The 14,853-nt window shown below is 44.1% G+C and overlaps 1 protein-coding gene across 1 annotated transcript in view; it reads right to left on the bottom strand.

The window, feature by feature from the left end:
- Nucleotides 1–11,271, bottom strand: part of PRPF8 (pre-mRNA processing factor 8) — a 121,829-nt gene extending 110,558 nt beyond the window's left edge. Inside the window, exon 1 of the mRNA XM_086955209.1 lies at nucleotides 11,181–11,271. The gene's annotated coding sequence lies outside the window, so the exon portion shown is untranslated. The remainder of the gene's footprint in view (nucleotides 1–11,180) is intronic.
- Between the last annotated feature and the right edge of the window lie 3,582 nt (nucleotides 11,272–14,853).

Here is a 14,853-nt window from a genome sequence, read left to right as displayed (position 1 = left end):
AAAATGGAACTTGAGTACTTTCCATGACATGGGTTAACAAGAAAAAAAAAATCACACTTCCTACATTACCAGTCTGAGTGAAAATATAACACTTGGACTTGCAGATTAATCAAACGTGCTCTACGTCATAGCAAATTTCGGTTGTGGAGCTGGGGGAGAACATACTGAAAGATGACGGCACAGCTCCGAAGGGGCTGTTTTCTAGCGCTGCAACTTGACACCATTTTGAAGGAACCCCTGAGGCTGAACGCAGTGAGAGCGCAGGAGACTTTAAAGAGGGTGGTCTGTGGTATCTCAACTGGCTGGCTGGCAGCCCTTACTCGCAGTCCTTTTTCCAGTGACGCACAAAACATGTCCGAGGCCTTTCAATCCATACCGCGGCCTCCAGGAACAGATAAATCACAAGAGGGCGGGGGCGACCTCGGTGAAAAACGTGTACCTGGGAGGGAGAAAGCATGGGGGAAATGTGCACTGAAGCAGTACAAAGAAAAAGCGAGAAAAGGTAAGAGAAAACAATAAAATACAGAGAAATTGGGCTAGGGAGAATGAAATGGAGAGAAAAAGATGGACTCGAACGGGGGGCGGGGGCAAAGGAGCCTTATGGGGACACATACTCTCTTAGGCTCTCCCACAAAACCTAGAATGCAGTCCTGGTTTGTGCTGTGCGGCGCCACAAAGTTCTCACAAAATAGACAATGCAGAGAAATGCATAGAGGTAAAAACAAAGCCTTAGCATTTCGTTGCTTCCCCATGAAATGGATTCAAACAGAAGATGCATGCGAGTGGTGCGCGCGCACGCCCAACAGCCAGCCCTGTGCTTTCAATTATCGCGCCCAAGTCGGCATGATAATTGAAACCATGTGACTGCCTATTGGTGTCTATTACGCGCACCAAGCGCGTAATAGACACCAATAGGCCATGGGCGGAGCAAAGCGCCCGCCTGTGGCCTATTGCGTGCAGTCTTTCATTAAGACATGCACGTAAAGGCCAATAGCTGCCCACAAAAGGAAAAGCACACGCACGAGCGTGTGCGATTCCTAGGTGACTGCTGAAACCCCGTTTTTCGATTACTAAAGGCTAGGCGCGAGACTGAAAAAAGAATGCAAAATTGTGAAATCGGTTATTTCAAGGATTTGTATTGCACTTGTGCATACCTTCCATGTAATTGATTTCAGATGGGAGGCCATTACAGGATCAGGGGCTGTTAGAAAATCAAGGAGAATTCAGCTAAATTACATGGCAGAAAAGAAATATGTGGGCCATGTGCATAGAATTTAAAGTCACCTTAATATAAACACGGAGGAAGGACGAAATATAGGCAGTCTTCTGAACGTAGCTGTTCACCTCAAAATGCTAGCATCTTATGGACTAGAGAAATGGCTCTTTTGGATGCTTTCTCGGGCATGAGAAAGGCAGGTACGAGCAATAGGTAGATGAGAAAACAAGGCAACAACAAGCATTTGCAATGCAATAGGTCTCGCATTAGGAAAGTTTGAGCTATTGGTATTGTAAATGACAAAGTTTGTATTTATGTGTTGGTTTTGAAAATAGCTAAATTAATAGCTTTGTCATTTGCAATGCCAATAGTTTTAACGTTCGCAAATGTGACACCAATTAACATTTGTAATGCAATGTGTTGTATTTACGTGACTTAGATGTATTGATATTACAAATAACAATGGCTTTTATTTTATTTTAATAATTAATACTTAAATAAAAGTTAGTGTAATTTATAATGGCAATAGCTTACATTTTTGTAAATAACTTTTGTGAAGATTATATTCAGTGTATTTTATTGTGACGAAAATCCAAGAACAGAAGTGAAATATTAACATATGTTTGTGACATTTGTGATAAATCTTGAAACATTGAGAGAACATATTTGAACCAGTTGTTGTTGAATGGTTGCACAGATTGATGCTGTGGTGGAGCTGAGAGATGTTGTGGTGGCGACGAGTGATGTGGTGACGAAGAGTGATGCTGTGGCGTTAAGTGATGCTATGGTAGCGCATAGTGATGTTAAGGTGGTGCTGAGTGATGCAATAGATAGAGGGAGGGCGATAGAGAGGGGTGCGTAGAGAGAGAGAGGTGCATAGAGAGAGAGGGGTGCGTAGAGAGAGGGGTGCGTAGAGAGAGGGGTGCGTAGAGAGAGGGGTGCGTAGAGAGAGAGGGGTGCATAGAGAGATAGGGGTGCATAGAGAGAGAGGGGTGTAGAGAGAGAGAGGGGTGTAGAGAGAGGGGTGTAGAGAGAGAGAGGGGTGTAGAGAGAGAGAGAGAGGGGTGTAGAGAGAGAGAGAGGGGTGTAGAGAGAGAGAGAGAGAGAGAGGGGTGTAGAGAGAGAGAGAGGGGTGTAGAGAGAGGGAGAGGGGTGTAGAGAGAGGGAGAGGCGTAGAGAGAGAGGGGCGTAGAGAGAGAGGGGCGTAGAGAGAGAGGGGCGTAGAGAGAGAGGGGTGTAGAGAGAGAGGGGTGTAGAGAGGCTTGCAGGTGTTGTTTTGGGGGTGTGGGATATACGTTGTTGTGTAGGTTGGACTCTGATTTGTGAGCAGGTGGTGCAATTTGCCATGTTGGTGGTTTGTGTCTTCAAAGCAGTGTGTTTTATTTGTGGTGGTGTGGTGGAGATGGACAAGAAATCCATTTTTTATGAGAATTTTTTTTGTATGTAGAGTGTGGATGGTAAGTAGTATTGTTTTATTTATGTATGTGGAATGTAAATGTAATTGTATTTGAGCTTATATAGCGCACAGCTACCCACAAAGGGTTTCCCGGCGCTTGCTAGGGAACCCGTCCTGGTATTCCCTGTGAGATAAACCCGGCAGGGTATCCACAGAGTGTGAACCCGTGAGTTGAGAAGGCACCAGAGGGAGAATTATCGAGTCCGTGGAATTTTTTGAGCCCAAGACCCGCCGAGGCGGGGAATTGAACCCTGGTCCAGGGCTGATCTCAGCTTCCGGGTCTGCCACCTCTAACCCCTGAGCCACACTTCTCCACAAGGAATGAAGGAAAAGATAAATGTATTTTCTTAAGAGTGCGTATGGTGGTTCTATTGTTGTAGTTTGTGGTCTACACGCCAAAATTATCAGTACGTAATTGCTGTCTAATGTGAAATTAGGACACGGGCGACAGCCAAACTGGGTGGCTGGGATAAAGGAAGATGGGGGGGGGGGGGGGGAGGGGGGGGGGGGGGCTGAAAGGAGAAGGGGAGTGGAGATGTGGTTTGAGAGCAGTGCCCAAGAACTAAAGCGTTCAGTCTCAGGAAGAGATCGAGGCGCTCTGTGGACAAGTTGAGGGTGCTCGAAGGGGGCTGAGATTGCAGATAGAGAGCCTGCTGAGGCACGGGTGTACCTCACATTAAGGGTGGGGGTACGCTTCAAAGGAAGGAGAGGGTAATCCCACAGGGAGCTAGAGTGTGCCCTAAGGAGGGAAGGAATGAACTCTTGGTGAGTGAGTGCGCAGGGAAGGAATTGATACTCGGTGAGTGAGTACACAGGGAAATACATAAAGGACACGCGGTGAGTGAGCACACAGGGAAGGGATGGGACTCAGGGAGTGAGTGCACGGGATGCTTTGGTAAAAGAATCCAGCGGTAATCCCAGAGTGCCTCTCTCTGTCTCCCTCCGTCTCCCCCTTGTCTGTCACCCTCCGTCTGTCACCCTCCGTCTGTCACCCTCCGTCTGTCACCCTCCGTCTGTCACCCTCCGTCTGTCACCCTCCGTCTGTCACCCTCACCCCGCGTTTGTTTCAGCCTGGGCTGGGCTGGGCAGCTTTCTGGACACACACATAGCTTCACCCCAGTACATTGCACGTCTTTAACACCTTGACTGCTGTGGCTTTTCCCCTCCTGTGCTGAACTTTTATGAATACTATTGTTTCATGACGAGCCCAGCTCGTCATAAGCACAGCTCAACCGTGCCTCATGACGAGCTGAGCTCGTCATGAGCATCGAAAGGGTTAAAAGACCATTTACTGCTTTGTTGTGAATCTCCCAGCCCCCATAGAGCAGAGTGTCAGGGAGTCCGCGCTGCCGTGGCGGTGTTTGCTGACACTCTTTCAAAGGAATGCCTCTTAATTAGCAGCAGTTATGTGCTAACTGCCCATTAATACCGGTGTCATCCCCAGACACACCCACCCTTTGCAGGCGACACAGTACTGTGTCGGGACACACAGTTTGGAAAGCTCTGCCATAAGGAGCAGTGCCAAGGCATATTTGCATATGGCCGGGTCTAAACTGGGGTGGCGAAGTGAGCTAAAGAACGATGATGGATTCAACCCAGATCTGTGACTGGGGGGGGGGGGGGTAGTGTCCGAAAAGTTTCAGTGCCCCATCCATCATCTCCGTGTGTGTTTGCTTTGTCAGTGTGTTCATGCCATTGTCTATCTACCACTGCCAAAGCCTTTTCTAGGTTAACCCCGTCAAACTGACGCAATCTCTCACCAGCCTCCTGCTTGGAGATTTTCCATACCTCATTGTAAATAGCGCAAAGGAAGCACTTCTGGCGTGGTTTCTGAGGATCTAACAAAAAATCCCTAAGATCCATGTCATCGGAGAGTAATGTCAAGTGTTGTTTCACCTGGGACAGTGTTGAGGTTCTTAGCCACTCTAGGCATAACTTCTCAACACTGTAAGATGTCACCGCCCGAGTGTTCTCGTTGTACATGGCGTTGGTCAGGCCAATGGATACTAAACCCTTTGGTGGTACCCCTCATCTCAAATGGCACTTATTTGAGACAATAGGCCAAACCAACCATCCTTTCCAAATGGGGTCTGATGAATTATACAAGTCATTCTGTATAATGTCATCTAATGTATTCTTAATATTTTGTGTACATTTTGCCATTCCTCAAAGTGTGAAGGCGAAGGAATCTGAGGCATGTTCAAGTCCTTGATCTTGGCAAGATCAAGACAGGAAGTCTGTAGCACTGTGTCGTTCAGGAAGATTATTTGCTGCGGTATGAGGCATGCTCTAAATAAAGCCTCAGTTCCCTGAACGTGCCAATCTTTAGTTCCTCTGACAGATTTTGTGTCTATGGTATCCCCCCAAAATTCGAAACCCTGTAAAGACAGTTGGGAAATAAGGGATGTAGAGTATATCTGTTTCGTATTGGTGAACATATTGGTACTGCATATTGGTCGCAGTAAGCATGTTTTATATTAAAATAGAGCTGGTTCAATAAATACTAATTGAAAACGTGCCCATCATTTATTCTGTCTCTCGTGACAGAGTGAGCACGATTGACCGAGCGAAAGGCACTGTTTCCATGATCCCTGAAGGCTCAAGGGTTGTCATGTTCGATAGTTGCCAGAAACTATTTGCTCCTTGGTAAGGTTAGGGGGCTTATGGTGGCACTGTGAGCTAGCTAGTCTAAAGGCTAACATATCCTTCTGGGTGTCTGGAAAAAGTCTGGACACCAATCCCTTAGTTTATGTTGTCTAAACGTGAAGATCTGCTGTATTATTAGGAACTAGACGGCAAAACAGATCCCAGTTTGAAAGACCATAACCCCATGAGGATGCACACACAGTTAAACAGCACCAAATGCTTCATATAAGAAAAAGCAAGTGCATCTAGACGTGCCACGCTTTTGTACATAATAGTTATAGCATCAATTGAAATAAGCACAAGAGTAACACGTCACGCTTGTGCAATATAATCACATGTAACACACCTTCCCCCTTTTGAAATATTTTTGTATCCTTTACATCAACACAATCTCGTAATCTCATGGAAAGTCTGCACATCCTCATGCTCCTAGATGCTTCCATAATGTCAACCCCTCCACTGGGATACATTCCTCTACTCATGCCTGTGTCTTTCACACAATCAGATTCTTCCACATCCCCCCCCAAAAAAATTAAAAAACATTATCCTCACCTGGACAGAATGTTATCCCTTTGAACAAAGACATGACAGACACTTCAACCTTCCACTAGCACTGCATTCTTAAAAAGTTAAATTACTTGCGTAGGATCCGACCAACACGCTAGCCCCTGCCTTTTGTCCACCCTTCTTTCTTGAGACAAACCATATCATTAACATTCACCTTCTGTTTGTTATTAGCTATTTTTCCCTAGTGTATCTTTTATTTTTAACTTGTACTCCTCTAGTCTATGGTGGGTTTCCGGAAAAATCTAAATCAGCCACATCATAATGTTTCTTCTGGTTTTTCAATCATCAGGAAACAAATTTTGTGCTAGGTCTTCTGTCCCCTTAATAGCTCAAATGGACTCACCGAAGTCACAGAATTGAGTGAATCAATGTATGGCAATATGGACTGTAAAGCCTTCCCTTAGTTCACACCACCCTTTTCTGACAACTGAATCGCTTCATTAACTACACGGTTAAACTTTTCTACCTGACCATAGGCCCTGGGGTTGGAATACTGCAATCCGTTTATGCACCCCCCCACACTTCTCCATAAACCTTTCCATGTAGTTACTGACAAACTCTTACCACCCTTGAGAAATATCCTTCCTGCACAAAACCTCATCCAAAAATTCCACCACTCTTTCTGAGGCGACATCCTTCATTGTTTTAATATTGGGCCATATTGAAAAATAGTCCACCACGACTATACCGAAAGCGCCTGCTGGGTAGCACTGTAAATGGGCCAATAATGCCCAGACCTAATTCCCGAAATGGTGCCTCAGATAATTGTCACAGCTGGGGATTCAGGAGTCAAAGCACTTGCTGTTTTGTCACTCACAGTACACTTGCCACACATTCTCACTTCCCCCGACTCGACCACTAGTGCTTGTCATACCCAGATTTCCTTCATGTGAAATATCCACAATGACCTTCCTCAAATCAAAAGTAGGTATAAACGTGTCACCTCTTACAACAATAACATGCTTCACAGCTAACTCTTCCCGCACTTAAAAAAAACAGAAAAAAAATACTCCTGGACTTTCCCTTCTCTGGCCAACCACTTCTGACATATGGGATTACCCTATTCAATTCACCATCTTTCTCAATCTCCTCTTTCCACCTAGTTTCCTGAATAACAGGATGTAACAAATGGATTTACCCCAACGTGAATGCGACCTCTCATTCATCCATTTCAGCTTCCAAATTATCATAACCAGGTAAAGATAACCTGGACATACATTCAGAATGAACATTACCTTTCTCAGGAACATACTCCATGCGCTATTGGAAACTGCAATCTGGAAGCAAGTCTAGCCAACCCTGCAGTCATGGCACCCCCCCTCCCCCCCACCAGGCGCCGTAATGTGCACAAAACGGTCCTTACTGTTTGAATCCACACACACACGCGAGCAATTCTATTTATTTTGAAAGTTTTATAGAGCACAAACAAGACCCAAGAGATTATCAGATCGCTGTACAGCATTGTAGTCAGCAATTATACAGAACAGAAGGAAGGTATTACATTAGTATTGTTGGTGCAATTTAGCGCTACGTGTAAAAAAACATATTACAATCAACAGTTGATGCAGTAAAGGGGCCGTCTATGATTAGAACAAAAAGAAGGGAAAATATGTCATAGAACCTCAGTGAGAAATATATCAAGATTTTGGTTATTAACAGAGCGCACTAAAATGATCAGCTTGTGACTGAGAAATGTTTTTCCAGCATCCTGCAAAGCTTGAGAGGCATAGGACAAATCACTCCTTACCATGCTCTTGTTGCATAAACACCCCTCCCGCTCCACAATTGCTAGCATCAACAATCACAACGTAGTCCTTCCCAATGACAAAAGGTTTACGACAGGGTGCTTCTACAATAATTTATTTTAGTGCATTGAATGCAAAAGTCATATTTTCAGTCCATTCAAATCTTGCATTTTTTAAAGAGACATCTGAAAGTATTTACCCTCGATTCACAGTTAGGAACAAACTTAACAATGGCATGTGACAAAATAGTGTACCATGCACACAAATCTACCAATACTGAATCTTCACGCCATCAAGATTAATATTGCACGCTGTCTTCCCATCACTTATGTTTAGTATGGTATTAGGGTCCTGATCGAAACAGTCATACTCACATTCATTGACATCCCTGCTTTGAACCAAATTCACTTTCCGCTACTACAATGCCCCTTCTTAATGCACTTTGAGCACATTTTATCTACAGCAGGACAAAACTTGTAATTACTCAAATATGATCCACTTCCACATTTATAACACAATGCTGCCCCTTTCTTCCCATCACCTCTTTGCCACGTAGATGTCACCTCATTCATCTGCCCCACGTTTTACTTGAATGTATCCCCTTCATTTTTTGACACCACATAAACATCTTTTTCTAAATTCTCTATCAATTCATGAATAATTTTCTGAATGCTCAATGGCTTTAGCGATCTCAATTGCAGCAATAAGTGACTTATCTATTGTAGTCCACAGTCTATTTAGGTCTTGCCTATGCAGCGCGCATGCGCTACATAGGCAAAAAGACCTTTTGCAATCGCTTCAGCCAAAAAAGTGCACATGTTCCATTGCCTTCAATGGCAACACGTGCACGTGTGGCGATTCACTTGCTGGAGCGCGCAGCGCCATATGGTAGCAATTATCACTCGGCTCGCTCTCACAAGTGAAATGCTTTCACTCGCCTCTCTTCTTGCCCCTCCCCCTGCTGCCTCCTGTTAGCGCGAGGAACGCGCTTGCTTTCTTTCTTGTCCTGGTATTTCCAGTGACAGTGCATAATGCCAGCCAGGCCCACATGCCATGGTGGCATGATACACTGGCCAGCATTTGTTTAATTTTTCAAAGACCAATACCCAAAAATGCTACTTCTGTGCCAGAAGTTTTCACCCAGACCGAGGGCGACACATTGTGTTTGGTCTGTCTAGGATCGCCATGCTGTACATGGCAGTCCCTAACAGGAAAATATATGGCGGGACAGCCCTAAAAAGAGCAGGTCTGCTGATTGGAGATGGCGGTTGTGTGCCCAAGAGGATTTAGTGACTAGCGAAACAGGCAGCAACTTCATCAAAAACAAAGCAAGTTGAGATAGAGACTCTGTAGAGTGGGAAGCAAAAGTAGAAAAGCCTTGTCCAGCAAGACCCAAAGAACGGTGAGTGCCGGGTGACGGAGAGAGGGAAGCGATGGGGGTCATGCTGAGCAAGCAGTGAGTGACCCGAGCACTGAATGCTGGTGGGGGTGAATGAAGCATACATGCAAAAGAAAGGCAACTCAGCAGGCCATGATTCCTGCTCTCCCAAACACATAATGACCTTTAGTAGCATGAACAGAGCTGCCAACTCACACAGCGCCCCCATGAGCCACACGATATTAGCTTTCCTCACACGGGACCCGTTGAAGAGGTGATAATACAAGGTGGAATTTACAATGAGAGGTTTCCAGCTGGTGAGTGGAGGCTCTGCGCAGCTGATGGTCATCAAGGGCTTTGTAACGCCCCCTCCACCCCCACTCTGATATTACAGGAAGCTTCCAAAGTGTTATCTATGTTTCCCGGGGGAGGGATACAAGTGTCTCTCGGGCTTCGCTCAGCACGAAGCCCCACTGCTTTGCCTTAAGCGCGACCCCTCAGGGCCCCGATTGCTCTCTACCCTCAGTCCCTCACTCCCCTCCAGACTCTGTGCCCTCCAAGGCCCTTCCACCTCCTTGTCTCATACCATGAGAAGCTTTTCGAAACCTCCAGGACCGAGCATGAATAAGATGCCGGTTGTGGTGAATTCTTAATAATGACCAATATTTGATCAATAAAATCAACCACTCAGACTCCCTGTCCTCACCTTGGCAGTGCTTTTGTGTCAATAGAAATGTTTCCGCGCACCTGATTTCGCACACCTTACAGCGGTGACTGCCAGCGTACTGCAGGGCTCTGATGGGGGCGAGAAACACTTCATGCTTTTCGAAGAAATCACGCTATTGTCGTGAACGCAGCCCTGATATAATAAGCATTGGAATAACCAATAGGTGTTGCCTTTGGGACCTTATAAGTATTTAGGTATGCAGCACAATATCCTTGGTGCAACATCAACTGTTGCATGGCTAAACACTTATACGGTCCCAAAGGCGAGACCTATTGGCTATGCCAATGCTTGTTGTTTCTTGTTATTAGTTCTCATTAAAATGTGATCTCTCAAAGCCTCCACCTCTGTATACAGTCCCCCGTTTTGAAGAATACCAACCTACAAGGATGCACACATGTTTGAACAGCACCACAAGCATCATATAACAATAAACACGAGCGCACATAGACATATCGCGCTCTTGCAACTATAGTTACAGCATCAATTGAAATGAACACCAGTGTAATACACGTGACACTCATGCAATATAATAATATGTAACAGTATCTATAACTAAGGGGTGTGCAGATACATAGTTTGTTTCACTTAGTCTCTAAGAGCTCCTATTTGAAGTTTTTTTTAGCAAACCATCGGGTACTATTACATCTAAAAACTAGACCCATCATCAATCGCTGCACAGAAAGAAAACTTTTTTTTTACCACTGCGGCTGGGTTTTTAATATTTAGTCACAATTCAATACGCAAGCCAAAAATAATGGATTTGCAAAAGCTTGTTGACTGTGTTTTCTATTATATTTCTAAACTGGTTTATTATGCCACTAGACAACAACCCGACATCGTCCAGTCCTTCACTTTTATTAACTACGAAACTGCATTCTGGGATTTGTAGTCTGAGTGTTGCCCAAATGGATTACTAGTCCCGAAAACCATGAATTGATTTAAAAAAAAAATCACTCAGGGATCGAACAGCTGTGTCCTCGCAACATGAGGTTGTCTAGCAAACAAACAAACGCGACATGCATAAAAACTTGGAAAATCGCAGCTCGATTCTACTGAAATTGGTTATAGTAGCATTCTATGAGAGAGACAGTAGTTGCAAGTTTGCAATGGAGTAACAGGAGCACAACTACTGTGTGGACGGATGTGACCACACCAGCTAGAGACGAAAGAAGTTGGAGAGAGTTGTCAAATGGGAGGACACCACCACGAGGGGCTAACACTCACCGTTAACCTTAAGATCGGTGAAAGGGGGAACTAGATTACAATACTGAGAACTCAGAGCCTAGGCCAACACCGACAGAGAATTGTAACAGCCTACCAAGCGATTGTAAAGTACTGCTCGAATACCTCTCCACGTCGCCCGATCTCTCCGACTTTTACACGTATACGTATCATTGCACATAGCCTCAAAGCGAACAACTTGCCTCCCCTTGCCAGTTCCTTACCCCGGAGTCGTTACCCAGGACCCGATCCTCCGTTCCCACAATGGCGGCCTCTGTACGTCCACAACGCGCTCCCGGAAGCAGAATTCCAACCCTCCAGAGTTTGCACCAATAGCGAGCTGCTATGCAATAGAGGAACGATTTACACCAATGAAAAGCGGAGTACTAAGAGAAGACGGTACCGCTATGCCTGACCGACAGGCAGCTATCAGCATAACAAGGTAGCCGATGTAAACAATAGACAGAAAAGAAACACTACAGAACTTAATGGTTCATGCGCATAAAAAGTGGACTGCAACAATCAAAGCCCATAGACGCAGGAGATATTGGCTGCCAATAAAATCGAAGAAAGAATATTAGCTTATTTTATTTTTTACTGAGGTATCCGGTGTAATGTTTCCTGCTAGTGATAGCACGGCAGTACCGTGCACGTGCTCGAAGAAGACACCCACTATCCAAGCTTGTTGTTATTTATTTATTTATTTATTTTATGCGTTTTTATATAGCACGGACTTTACCCGAAGGTGTCAGAGCGCTTCACAATAGGTAAAGAAGTGAAACATGAGGAAAAATTACAAGTCAGCATGTTACAAAAGCAAACGTTATGTTACATAAGGCAATAGTGACAATTGTGCATGTATCAAGAGCAAACAAAATACAAGAGGTAGCAAACGATACGTTACAAGAGGAAACAAGCATTTGCAATGGAATAGGTCTCGCATTAGGAAGTTTGAGCTATTGGTATTGTACATGTCAATTTTTTTATTTATGTGTTGGTTTTGAAAATAGCGCAATTAATAGCTTTGTCATTTACAATGCCAATAGTTTTAACTTTCGCAAATGTGACACCTATAGCATTTGTAATGCAATATGTGTTGTATTTACGTGACTTAGATGTATTGATATTACAAATAACAATGGCTTTTATTTTTTTTAAATAATTAATAGTTAAAAGTTATTGTAATTTATAATGGCAATAGCTTAAACTTTTGTAAATAACATTTGTGAAGATTATGTTCAGTGTATTTTATTGTGACGAAAATACAAGAACAGAAGTGAAATATTAACATCTTTTTGTGACATTTGTAATAAAGCTTGAAACATTGAGAGAACATATTTGAACCAGTTGTTGTTGAATGGTTGTACAGATTGATGCTGTGGTGGCACTGAGTGATGTTGGGGTGGCGACGAGTGATGCCGTGGCATTCAGTGATGCTGCGGTAGAGCATAGAGATGTTGTGGTGCCCCTGAGTGATGCTGTGGTGGTGCTGAGTGATGCTGTGGTGATGCGATAGATAGAGTGAGGGCGATAGATAGAGAGAGGGCGATAGATAGATAGAGGGAGGGCGATAGATAGATAGATAGATAGATAGATAGATAGATAGATAGATAGATAGATAGATAGATAGATAGATAGATAGATAGATAGATACACAGTGAGGGCGAAAGTTAGACAGATAAATAGAGTGAGGGCGTTAGATAGAGTGAGGGCGATAGATAGATAGATAGATAGATAGATAGATAGATAGATAGACAGATAGATAGATAGATAGATAGATAGATAGATAGATAGATAGATAGATAGATAGATAGATAGATAGATAGATAGATAGATAGATAGATAGATACACAGTGAGGGCGATAGATAGATAGATAGATAGATAGATAGATAGATAGATAGATAGATAGATAGATAGATAGATAGATAGATAGATAGATAGATAGATAGATAGAGGGCGATAGATAGATAGATAGATAGATAGATAGATAGATAGATAGATAGATAGATAGATAGATAGATAGACAGATAGATAGATAGATACACAGTGAGGGCGAAAGTTAGACAGATAAATAGAGTGAGGGCGTTAGATAGAGTGAGGGCGATAGATAGATAGATAGATAGATAGATAGATAGATAGATAGATAGATAGATAGATAGATAGATAGATAGATAGATAGATAGATAGATAGATGGATAGATAGAGTGAGGGTGATAGATAGAGTGAGGTCGATAGATAGAGTGAGGGCGACAGATAGATAGATAGATAGATAGATAGATAGATAGATAGATAGATTGAGTGAAGGAGATAGAGTGAGTGAGGGAGATAGATAGAGTGAGGGAGATAGATAGATAGATAGATAGATAGATAGATAGATAGATAGATAGATAGATAGATAGATAGATAGATAGATAGAGTGAGGGCGATAGATAGAGTGAGTGCGATAGATAGAGTGAGGGCAATAGATAGATAGATAGATAGATCGATAGATAGATAGATAGATAGATAGATAGATAGATAGATAGATAGATAGATAGATAGATAGAGTGAGGGTGATAGATAGAGCGAGGTCGATAGATAGAGTGAGGGCGACAGATAGATAGATAGATAGAGTGAGGGCGATAGATAGATAGATAGATAGATAGATAGATAGATAGATAGATAGATTGAGTGAAGGAGATAGAGTGAGTGAGGGAGATAGATAGAGTGAGGGAGATAGATAGAGTGAGGGCGTGCACTGACAACTGGTGGTATGTGTCTGGTGAAAGTGTGTATTGACGGCTCGTGGTGTGTGTACCTTTTGAAAGCGTGCACTGACGGCTGGTGGTTTTTGCCTGGTGAAAGCATGCACTGACGTTTGGTGGTGTGTTTGTGGCTGGTGAAAGTGTGCACTGACGTCTGGTGATGTGTGTGTGAATGGTGAAATTGTGCACTGACGGCTGGTGGTGTGTGTATGCCTGGTGAAAGCGTGCAGTGACGGCTGGTGTTGTGTGCGTGCCTGGTGAAAGTGTGCACTGATGGTGTGTGTGTGCCTGGTGAAAGTGTGTACTATGTCTGTTGGTGTGTGCCTGGTGGAAGCGTGCACTGACGGCTGGTGGTGTCTGTGTCCGGTGAAAGCGTGCACTGATGGCTGGTGGTGTTTGTGTGTGGTGAAAGCGTGTACTGATGAGTGATGGTGTCTGTGCGTGGTGAAAGTGTGCACTGACGGTTTGGTTTTCAGTGTAGTTGTGTGTGTGTTTGTTGTGTGTGTGTTTGTATGTGTGGTTGTGTGTGTGGTTGTATGTGGTTGTGAGTGTGTGTGTGGTTGTGTTTGTGTGTTGTATGTGTGGTTGTGTGCATGGTTGTGTTTGTGTGGTTGTGTGTGGTGTTGTGTGTGTATGGTGTTGTGTGTGTGGTTGTGTGTGTGGTTGCACTGTAAGGCATTCCAAGCATGGCATGGCAGTGCTAGAGTTCACACCTTTCAGTGAGAGGCTTTGGGGTAGAGGTGTGCCAGAAAAAAACTCGTAAACGCCAGATTGCAGCATAATGTGTACTAAAATAGATCAGCCTAACAAAAGTGTGTAAAAGACAATACATAAAAGAATAGTTGTCTAACAATTCGGCGGGTCAAATGGTGGTGTGTCTGCCTGCTAGAAGCGTGCACTGATGGCTGGTGGTGTGTATGCCTGGTGGAAGCGCGCACTGACAAACGGTGGTGTGTGTGCCTGGTGGAAGCATGCAAATATAGCTGGGGTTGTGTATGCCTGGTGAAAGTGTGCACTGACAGCTGGAGGAGTGTGCCTGTTAAAACGTGTACTGGCAGTTGGCGATGTGTGTCTGCCTGGTGAAAGCGTGCACTGACGGCTGGTGGTGTGTGTCTGATGGAAGCGTGCACAGACAGCTAGTAGTGTGTGTGC

This window comes from Lissotriton vulgaris, chromosome 2_1 (genome assembly GCF_964263255.1).
Source record: "Lissotriton vulgaris chromosome 2_1, aLisVul1.2, whole genome shotgun sequence".
NCBI classification, from domain to species: Eukaryota; Metazoa; Chordata; class Amphibia; order Caudata; family Salamandridae; genus Lissotriton; species Lissotriton vulgaris.
The sequence above is the reverse complement of the archived record's forward strand: the minus strand, read 5'-3'. Positions and strand labels throughout refer to the sequence as shown.